Here is an 11944-nt window from a genome sequence, read left to right as displayed (position 1 = left end):
CTGAGGAAATTGCTACAGAAGCCAAGAAGTCTGAGGTTTTTTTTTTTTAATATGACAACTCTAGAACTGTGCAACAATTCATTGTATATAGTTAAAAGTTATATATTATATACAATTAAAAGATATATGTTTTATTGATAGATTGAGAAATAAAAGTGCAGTCAAGAAAATGAATAAACTTGACATCTACACTGCTTTAAAGAACAAAAAAGCAAGGTTGTGGCTTAATTTATTTGATACACTCATCATTTGCTGATCTTAAAGGCAAAAAAATTTTAAATTCCCATATCATTTGCATCTTAAAAAAAAAAAAAAAAAAACTTCAGCAATGCAATCGACTGTTGAATTTATTTCTAATCTTCATTTGCTGTTCGGTTTTATTTCTAATTGAATTTGAGATATAGATGAGACTTAAAGTGTCCATATCCGTATCAATTTTCCTGGGCTTTTCTCTCTCTATCTATTTCTCAATTAATCAATTATATCTCTATCAAAGACCCAAACTTTCAGACCAATAATAAAGATTCAATTTTGAATGTGTGTTTGTCTTCCTTATAATCTCAGAAACTGAGTTGTGTGTTCAAAACCGAGCAGCAAACCATTACTACCAATCCATATAACAAATGTAATAAGGGAAACAAAAATCATCAAGCAAAAGAATGGAGAGATACCTCAACCGAAGCAGCCATGTTCTGTGAGGAGAGGAAGATAGGAAGGAAGAAACTCAGATACACTATGAGAAAGAGAGAGGCTCTTCTTCGATCCAGAGAGTTTGCGGTTGTTGTGGGTGGTGCTGCTATTGCTGCTTGCTGAGTTGTGGTGGTTGTGGGTGAAACGGGAAAGGAGAAGGGGATTAGGAGAAGTAGGGTATGAGGAAGGAGAAATAGGGTTTGTGGGTATGGTGGGTATTGATTGAGTGGGTTTTGCGTTTATCAGGTTTTAGAAAGGTTTTATGTTGTGTGAAATGTTTTTTTTTTTTATGTTTTTTTTTTAATTTGAATATTGTGCTAATGTGGAAAATTGTGGGAGTTTCAGAGGCTTTGGTTATATATATATATATATAAATAGATAATAATAATAATAATAATAAGGGATACAATTTTCCACACACTTTACTACAACTTGCATATTTAACAACTTGTAATAATTAGATTACATCACTTACACATGGAATCACTACCGGTACTTAGTGGAAAATAATGCAATCTTCACTTAACACATGCACAAGTTGTGGTAGTGTGTATGGCAAATTGTGTGTCCATAAAACATTTTTTTTGTTTTGTTTTGTTTCGAGAATCCATCGAGCAAAAGATTGGATGGGAAAATAAATGCAATAATAGGTAGGAATATAATGGATTCTTGGTAGGATTCTATAACTTGTGAATTCACCTCAACATGTTGTGATATCTCTATCCTCCATTGCTATCATCCTACTCTTTTTTCACTATCTTCTTCTTCTTCTAACCAATATATATATATATATATATATATATATATATAACGAGTTGTCTTAAAAAAAATGATTTTTTTTTTCAAATCTCAACTATAAAATTTGGGGGTATATCTAATTGTATAGTTTTTTTTTTTTTTTTTTTTCTTTTCTTTTCATGTATGGGATCTTGAATAAATTTGATATTTGGATTAAGATTTTTTTCCTCATAAAGAGTTTCTAGGAACTTCCTTAATTCTTTTTCATTCTTTTATATACTAGAATCAAGCACAAAACATCAAGATCTACATGCACACCCAAACACTAAATTTCTCTCTCTAAATTTTTACTCTGATCAATCATTACAAACTTTTAGGCTTTGTGGATCATGGCAGATCTAGATTTGATAAGGATGGCCTATGAAAGCATGAAGAAGATGAGGTCTAAAGATTTGAAAATGAATATTGTTGAACAGTTAAAGGAGATGGCTAATGCCACACTTGACGAGCTAGCAACTATGTGTGTCCATGCTGATGCTTTGTTCACCTATGAAATGAATGCATCCATTTCTCTATGAGAAAGATGGATCAATAAGCTTTTTATTTACAATGATAGAAAGCTGAGCTTGAGCTGATCTCACATGGTAACTTAGGATGAAGGAGATTATGCACAAGCATGATATTAGTTTCGTGGGAGTAATCGCTTGTGCTTGTGAGGCTTTTCATGATAGTAAGGACTATATTGATTATATATATATACATATATATATATATATATATAAATTAATAAGATAATAAAAATTTTGTCTTAGAATAGAATAGTGAAAAAGAATGTATATGTCCAACCCTAAAATCTTTATACTAAGGTTTAGTTGTTGTTGATAGTACAATATATTATTTTATATAAAGGACAAAGTTTAGCTACAAAATTGGTTGTAGTCTAAGGCTATAATCTTACTCAATAAAATAAACATGACCTTTTTACCCTTAACTGATGGGCTAACGTGGGCTTTGTCTTGAACACCAGGCTTTTCCACCCCTAGCTTCAAATTCAGGCCCAAAACCAAACCACCCTTTCCAACCATCTCCAAATCAGTTTTAGGTGTAAAGCTCGTCACCGTGGCCTCATTCCAAACTTGATTACTGCTGCTAGGATTATTCCTCACCAAGGAATCTCTTGTTTTGGAGCGCGGGGCTGATTGTGTGGGGTCCAATTTCTGCACACTCTTTGTGGTCCCCTTTTGTCCTCCTCTCTTACGTGTAACTATCCCGTACCTGTCCTCCTCATGATCCATTCCACTACCTTCAGCTATGCCACTGCCAACCTCACACCGAATCGTTTCTTAGAGCATCCTTATCAGCTCATGTAAAGTCCTCTAAAATAGAAAAAGGTGCAAGTTTTACACATTTCAGGCAAAAAAACACCCACATTAGTGGGTGTAAAGATGTGTAAAATATACACCCGGATGTGTATATGAACAGTAACCGTGCATATATGCACGGTTACTGTTCAATGTGTAAATAATTTTTTATTCTTTTTTTCTCTCTCCTCTATCAAACTGCAACAAACTAGCGCAGTAAGGAAGAAGAATATCCAAGCGCTAGCACCAGTGCCAGCACCAAACTATAACAAACCCAACCACCAAACCCAGCGCCACCACCAAACACCGTGACCTAGCACAGAAAAATATCCCAAAATCAACAGAAACTCAAAAATCAACCCAACCCAAAATCAACAGAAACCCAAAAATCAACCTAACTCAAAATCAATTAAAACTCACCGAGAAACCCAACCCAAAAACAGTACACATCCACCGGAAAACCCAGCCCAACGGAGCCGGATCTGTCACCCGATCTGCTGCTATTGTTGCCGTCGGGTCTTCCATTGCTACCGTCGGATCTTCCATTGCTGTCGTCGGTTGGAGGTGGGAGGTGAAGGGTCGGTTGTGGAGGAGAGAGGGAGGGCGAAAGCGAAAGGGAGGCCGAATCGACTAGTGGCTGAGGCAGCGACGGTGGCGAGCTGGATCGGCGAGTTGGGAGTGAGCTGGATCGGCTGGGTCGGCAAGCTGGATTGGCTAGGTCGATGAGCTAGGAGTGGGTGAGGGAAAGAGAGAAACGGGCGAGCTGGGAGTGGGTGAGGGAAAGAGAGAATGGGTGAGGAAAGAGAGAAAAACGGTTTTAATAACTAATAATAAAAAAACAATAAATAATATTATTTAATTAGAATAAATTTGTAAAATAGATGAACTGATGTGGGTATTTTAGAAATGTGATAGTGTAAAATAGAAAAAGTAGCTTTTTCCGTGTAAAATAGATGATAAATTTACATGAGCGGGTGTGGAGGCTCTTAGGCAACTAACCAAAAAGACTAAAATAACCCCACAAGTTTTCAAAAGCAATGCTTACACTTACCCAGAGATTCGGCTCTTGAAAAAACTTGACAAAACTGCATCGCATTGTACATTTGCTCTTCACAGATCGCAAAACCGAGGTAATGTGCAAAATAGTAGTGCAAAAGGATTGTATATAGTTAGTTAGACAACGTTTGAAACAATAAAGGAAAATAGCATCTCGAGTTTTAGAAACTCGAGATCCTATTAGAACTCGAGTTCAAAAGACTCGCCTTGACGTAGATCTCGAGTCTTTAAAACTCGAGTTTCATGCAAAAAAAAATTTCACCTATAGTGGCGTTTTTAACCCCTATAGCAGCGTTTTTCTGCAAAAATTTTTTTGTAAGTATAGGTTTAGGGAGTCCTATAGTGGCGTTTTTAAGCCCTATAGTGACGTTTTATAGACCTATAGCGGCGTTTTTATTCAATTTGTGAAAATCGAGTATTTAAAACTCGATTTTCAGCTTGATTTTTTAGCATAATCCACATACAAATCGAGACTTAAAAACTCGATTTTTATCTAATTTTCAACATTATTTTAAAACTTGACAATTAACTAAATTTTTTAATATTTATTGTTATTTAGAAAAAAAATTCTCGCAAAACCCATTCAAACCAAAACCCTCACTTTCTCTCTCTGCTCCTACATCCATGTCGTCCTCCGAACCCCAGCTACCAAAACCACAACCAGAAGAAGAAGAAGATGAATCCTCCAAACCCCAGAGCAAGAAAGCCGCCAAGAAAGAAGCCGCGAAGCTAAAGCGCCGCCTGGAAGCGGCCGTGGCCTCCGGCGTTCAGTCGCTTTCGATGGAGGATCCGCTCGCCGACAATTACGGCGACGTTCCGCTTTTGGACCTCCAGTCGGAGGTCGCTCCCGGCACCAGGGTCTGGACCGAGATCGGCAAGCTGGCTGAGCCGTTGAAGGACCAGTACGTGCTGGTGCGGGGTCGCGCAGAGGATCCGCGCCAAAGGGAAGACCGCGTTCGTGATTTTGAGAGAGAGAGTATTAACCGTGCAGTGCGTCCTGCTCCGTGAGAGAGAGTATTAACCGTGCAGTGCGTCCTGCTCCCTGCACGGAGCAGGACGCACTGCACAGTTGATACTCTCTCTCTCAATTCCTAGCTAGCATAAGAAAAATTCATATGTTTGAAGGTTGAAATTCAAGTTCGAAAGATTTTCTGTGTTAACAAAGCTATGCCCAGCCTTACCCATCAATGTTGAAGATGCCGCTCGTAGTGATGTTGAAATTGAAAAAGCTTTGCAGGTACATTCACTAGTAAAGACCTCTCTCTCTATCTCTCCTGTCATTCCTACTTATCTTAGCGTTTCAATTAGAAGATGCTATCATTTGGCGGCATATCTGCAATCAACTTGAACTTTGCTAAAAATTCTTACACCTTTTGTTATATTGAAACGTTGGCCATTTCTACGTATATTTATTATTGGATCATTTGATGGGTGCAGAATGGAGAGCAGCTTGTTCGGGTTAACCAAGATACTCGTTTGAACTATAGAGTTCTTGACATGCGAACGCCTGCTAATCAAGGAATTTTTCGCATACTTGATATATTGCCCTTTCTGGATCCATATTTGGAAACTTATTTTTGGAATGTAAGTTACTGCCCTTTCTGGATACTTGATATATTGCTTGTCATCATCATCATTGTGCACCTTGTATCAATTTTAGCAATCTGTAGATGCAGAATTTTTAGTTGGCCTCTCTAAAAAAGCACGTCAGTTGGTTTTCCATCGTGTGTGTGTGAGAGAGGAGGTGGTATCTCATGTTACTGTGTCATATCTCAGTAGGATAATATTCCATGAGAGAGAGAGTGAGTTGCCATAGATTGGACATAGAAATAAAAATGGAAGCAGGGAGAGGCATGAAAGCATGAGAGAATAGTACTCTTCTCTTCCCTTACCCAAAGAGAAATTAAAGGAAGGTTGGGATTTGTACTTATATATATTCAACTTTTCAATAATGGATCCATATTTGGAAACTTATTTTTTGTTTCAAACATTTTAATGGACTTCATGGTAATTTTATCAAAAAAGATGAACTAATAAATAATAATTGATGATTTTGTAAAGCACTTAAAATCATCAGTTGGAACTCATTGAGTACTACCTCCTTTATTTGAATTAATTGTTTTGTAGGCTTTCATCTATGCCTTACATATATCGTGAAATTAATTATATAGAAATGGTATTGAATCATCAGTATTTCCAGGAGAAACAAGCCCGCCATTTTATTTCTATACATGAGCTTATTGAGTAGTGTCCAAATTTTATGTGTGCTGAAGAAGATGATGGTACTCTATGGATCTTAAGTAGTGTCCAAATTTGAGGTTTTTGTTGATCTTTTCATTAGAGTTAGTTGTTATTTGAAATATTCCAAGGCTGGATGTCTATGTGCTTGATTATTTTCATTACTGTGCAGGTGTTTAGACAATTCTTGTTGTCGGAGGATTTTGTTGAAATCCACACACCAAAACTAATAGCTGGCTCAAGTGAAGGTGGTGCTTCTGTCTTTAAACTGGACTACTTGGGGAAACCTGCATGCCTAGCTCAATCACCTCAGCTTCACAAGCAAATGGCAATTTGTGGTGATTTTGGACGTGTGTTGATTGGCGCTGTTTTCAGAGCAGAGGACTCCTTCACTCATCGACATTTGTGTGAGTATACAGGTCTTGATGTTTAGATGGAAATCAAGGAGCATTATTTTGAGGTAAAATTGGATTTCTGAGGTTTTTTTCTAATCAGCATCTAAATTTAGTTTCGGTCTAGACTTTGCTGACAATCTGTGCTGGTTTGTGTAGTTTATGGATGTTGTGGACCGCTTATTTGTTGCAATGTTTGATTCCTTGAACAATAATTGTGCGAAGGAGCTAGAAGCAGTGGGGAGGCAATATCCATTTGAGCCTCTGAAGGTAATTATTTATTATGAGTTTCAAAATCTTGGAATACTTTGGTTACAACATTCTGTTTGGTATATGATGTCTTAGACTCTTAGGTGCCTATATATTCAAGATGCTTATGAAAATTGCTTTATGTTCATCCATTATAATACTTGTGGACTATTTAGGAACTATATCCATTTTGCATCCCCCTTGGCTTGTCTTAATCTTAAAACTAATTTTAAGTTTTTATATGTGCAGTACCTGCGACAGACCCTAAGGCTTACATTTGAGGAAGGTATCCAAATGCTCAAGGTAATGATAATGCATTTAAGTTCAGCAAAAAAAGGATAATGCTTTTATGCCATTGCATCACCTTTGAATATATAGAATGTAGCTAAGATCATTAAGGTAGGAATAACCTGAACAAATAATAAAAATTCACAGTTGGGGGTTCAGTTCTTATTTACATGGCTTTATCATAATCACTTTCCTAATTCCAATACTTTGTCAGATTTAAATAATTTAACAAAATTAGATGAACCTTACCTTCACGGGGCAGAAACTAATAGGATTGGCAGTTCCTTGTGTCCATGTCCCTGGCACATAGGTTTTGAACAGGAAAAAAAATATATTCATAGTAACCAGGCAGGAGAAATGCAATTGAGTGGTATGTATTATTAGACACTCTCTTTAGCTGGTGAGGCAACTATTGGGATTGAGGGTTACATGGTGTTTTGCTGAGTTGTATCTGTGTTATGTGGTTGACCTACCCCCCACTCCTTCTCTACTTTTATGAATTAGAACACAAAGAATTGGCAATGGAGGACTTCTAGTTCTAGATGGCTTATAATTAGTTTCTACCAGTCCCATAGTTATTTGAATGTTGTGCATTCTTTTCCTTCTCTTTTTGGCAGTAATTATTATCCTGTGTAAATTTCAAATTGTATAACATAAAAAGAAAAGGTGATAGAATAGGCTGAATGGCTGATTGAAAAATTTATGGCATCTTTTGCTTTCAGTGATTTAAAATTGTGGGGGCTTATGCTTAGTAAGACTAACACTGAATAACACATGGCTGCTGCTAATTGCAAAGTTTCCTTCCTTCTTTAAATTTTTTTAAGTTTTATTTTACTTTATATTTTATAAATAAAGAAGGGGTGATCCTAAAGTTTGGCATGTTTGTACAGGATGCTGGTGTAGAAGTTGACCCTCTTGGGGACCTAAATACTGAGGCAGAAAGAAAGTTGGGACAACTTGTTCTAGAGAAGTAATTTAATCAATCTTGATCTTTTATCCTTACCTATGCTTTTTATGTAGTTCTTTTCTTGTCTTTCTTATTTACATTTTGTCGTTAATGATTCAAAAATTGTACATAAATGACAAGCAGATTTTGTTTCTGATTATAGGTATGACACTGAGTTCTACATTCTCCACCGTTATCCTTTGGCAGTGAGACCATTTTATACAATGCCTTGCTACGATAATCCTACTTACAGTAACTCATTTGATGTCTTCATTCGAGGTAAATTATCAACTATTTCATTAGTACTGTTGTCGCACATATTTATTAAATCTCTTGCTGCCTTATTTTTCAAATTTTAAATAATCAACTATCATCGCAAAGTTTTGGTGACTTTTCAATCTTTATCCTTTTTGTGTTTTTTCATGTAATGTGTATTAGTCAGTCCTCATTCTGGAGATACTTTGTATCCTTGGATGCCCGTTTATTACCTAGATTATGCAGCATTTTATATGTAGTGATTATGCAGCCAATATTGGCAACCTTTTGGATAGGTTGCACCGGTGGAGTTTGGGTGAATGGCTGAAAGCTATGTGATAGGGAGGGTGGGTTGCAAATTTAGTGGCCTTTTGATAAATTGTGTTGGCTGTGGGCAGTGCACACGCTAAGTTAGATTTGGTTGAGCTTGCCCCTATGTGGAGCAAATTGATTAGAGGACTCAGCCCAATATCAATTAATATCTTATGTCCCAATTTTGTCTCTGTTTTGTGTCTGGTTTTTCTAATATTTAATCTTGTAACCTATACAAAGAAAAAAAAAATTGTGTAAACCTAAACTTTGATGGTTAAAAAGATCATACATCAGGGAATCACCAAGAGCCTTGTCCCTATGCCAAATTTTTTACTGTTGCGGAAGTCAAACACGAAGACTTAAGCTTGAGCAGCTTGAGCACTTACTGATGCATGTAAAAAAAAAAAAGAGAGTTAAATCTCTATTCTTTTTATTTAAAATTTGTAAGTTACACAGAGTTGGATCTCATTTTATTAGAATAATGATTTTAGTAGTTGACTCAACAAACACCCTAAAACCAAATTTTTGTTGGATCTTGATTTAATTAAAACATTTTTTAGTGAATTTTTTATATAGAGATATAGAATTGTAGATGAAAAGTTGGGTATCAGACATGGGGTTTGAGGATACCCCAATGGTTCCATCACCTCTTGTGGTTCCTAGGCATTGGGGTTTTAACCCAACCAGCCCCAGGCCATTACGTCTATATATATATATAAAGAAGTTGCATATCAGACAGATTGAGGTAGGTTGAAGAGATTGTTTCATTGTATGATCTTCAAATTAGGGATTTAAAAAAAAAAAAAAAAGGGGCTTTCTGAATAAAAGATTTAGAATTTTTGGGTAGTGATTAGGGCAAGATGAAGGAAAATTGCAACTGAACCATTGGCAAAGGTGTTTTTATATTTCCATTGAATAATATTTTGTCTTTTGAATCTCCTAACAGCTTCTACTTTTTTTCCTTTTTATTTTTGGATTGGTAAGTTACAGCACACCCACCCAGTGGGTTTTTGAACCCAAGACTCACTTAATAGGGAAGGAGGTGCTAGTTGAGTTTTCATTGGCCTAATAGATTCTCTTTCATTGTAAACTGATCACCTGTTTTGAAGGTTAATCTGTGTCTGTCTATTTTGAATGTTAACAGTACCTATTTTATTGGAAAATAGTAGAATGTGCAGTGTGCATGTTTTGAGGAAACACCATGCAATCATTTACATGATCTGAATCAATTTTTAATTCTTCTTTGGTTATTGATCTTAATTCAATTCTGTTTGTTACTCAGGTGAGGAGATAATTTCTGGAGCTCAGCGTGTACATATACCAGATTTCTTGGCTGAGCGTGCACAGGCATTAGGAATTGATGTCCAGTCAATATCAACATATGTTGAATTTTTCCAGTAATTTCTGTGTAACAGTTTTTTTTTTTTTCCCATTATTCCTGTTGTAGCCAAGGCCACTTTCCCTTGCAGCTTCTTTCCACAGCTTAATTTCAACAAAAAAAAAGGGGTGATAATTATGGTTATTGGTGAAATTAGAATTACAATTTACAGCTCTGTGCATTTAAGGGTTGCTTTTGTCAAATAATTTGAATTGATTGTCTAGCAAGGTTAAAAGTGTTCTCCTGAAATGGGGTTATGCACTCAAATTTTAGCTCTTGTGTTCTTATTCTTAAAACCCTTTTTCTTTTATTATTAAATAATTTTATGGGAACATGCTGCTTAATATTTTGAAAACAAGGTTTCTTTTCTCATGACTGAAATATTTTATTTTGGCTTATTACAGATATGGTGCACCTCCACATGGTGGGTTTGGTGTAGAATTGGAGCGTGTGGTGATGCTTTTCTGCGGTTTGAATAACATTCGGAAAACATCTCTTTTCCCTCGTGACCCACTTAGGATCGCTCCATGATGGAATATTTCAACAGTCATCGACACTCCGATTCTCCTTTTTATTCCCTAAAATTTCATGCTTTAGAACTGTTGAGAAATTTATAGGAGTTCCTGACAAAGGGGGAATATTTCTTTTTGGCACTTTCAAAGCATGTGAAGCAATGACAAATTCCTATAAATTGTTACTGTTTTTTATAGCCTTTATTTGCTGCTATCCAGAAGTCTTCATTTTCTTTTGCCTATGATAAAGTAACTCACACTCACACACACCAAAGGGAGTGAACCTATGCCACCACTTTCAGATGGAATGCCAGTTGGGCTGCAGGACCATATCAACTGGTAGGAGAAAGGATCTCTAAATAACCACATTTTGCCATCTGGACACGCTCCATGTGAGAATTACTGGTAAACTTGTTGCAGCTTTCATCTTAGGACTGGTCTTCATGTGTTCATGACCATGCCACGGGGCGGGATGAGTGGAGAGAAATGTTATTTTGGAAAAAGGTTTATAGTTTAGGTTTTGATGTAGAAGGGTTAAATTACTTGGGCCATGTAATGATTGACCATACAAGTGTAACAACGTTTACTTATATATAAAAAAGAGCGTATCAATGTTTACTGTGGGGTTATCATGGTTCTTATGATCCTACAAAAGTAGAAATTTATAATTGCTTTATTATCTCAAGCTCTGTATAATCTCAGGCCTTTTCTCTCTATGAAATATAAGGATTAACTAGGGATTTTACTCAAACTAATGGGCCATTATGCAAAATGGCTTACAAAAATCACTTATCTCATAATTATAAGTTTACAACGACTCCACAAATTTCTTCCCAGATTCCTCTAAGGCTACAGCATTATAGTGACATTTGTATCAAAACCAAATCAAAGAATCATTCTTTTCAAGTAAATCAAAGGGTCGTTAGGAATGCTAGAGGCATATTAGATTTTTTTGGGACTAATGTTATGTCAATACCCAAAGATTTAACCTATTTAACTTCAATTTACCCAACATGAAAAAAGGAGAGGAAATACAACAATTTTATACCGGTTGATCAAACAGTAATTATAAGGGCAACCTTTCAAATTGTTCTACTGATTGAATCCGAAACTACATACCAAGGGGTAACATCTACCAATTACAAAAACATTTGTCAAGAATTGCCGTGGTCGTAGGAGGATTTGCGTATATTTAAACCGCAATAAACTAAAAAGTCAAGCACCTTCGTTGTACAAATCTACAATAAATAAAATGGGAATTCTATAGGACTAAGCTTTACTCTCAAACTTTATTTGAAGAAGTTGATACCCACATTCGATCTTGTGACCTGTCACTTCCGGTGAAAAGTAGTCCATAATATCCAATAAAAGGTCAAAAAGAGTAATAAGTGGTTATCATAACATTAGTGAGAGTTTGAAAAGCTTTTAACAGCTAAGTTTCTAGTTTCGACCAACACTACTGTTGCGGCTGACTAGCCCTCCTCAAGCAGGGTTACAGTTGCCATGACTCGTGACCCTCCTGCTGCCAC

At 36.2% G+C, this 11944-nt stretch overlaps 1 pseudogene; it reads left to right on the top strand.

Moving 5' to 3' along the window:
* The first annotated feature begins 4421 nt into the window (after positions 1 to 4421).
* On the top strand, positions 4422 to 10903 carry LOC115971773 (annotated as a pseudogene).
* The last annotated feature ends 1041 nt before the right edge of the window (positions 10904 to 11944 follow it).

Source organism: Quercus lobata, chromosome 12 (genome assembly GCF_001633185.2).
Source record: "Quercus lobata isolate SW786 chromosome 12, ValleyOak3.0 Primary Assembly, whole genome shotgun sequence".
Lineage (NCBI taxonomy): Eukaryota > Viridiplantae > Streptophyta > Magnoliopsida > Fagales > Fagaceae > Quercus > Quercus lobata.
Note: the sequence above shows the minus strand (reverse complement) of the source record. Positions and strands in the feature narration are given on the sequence as shown.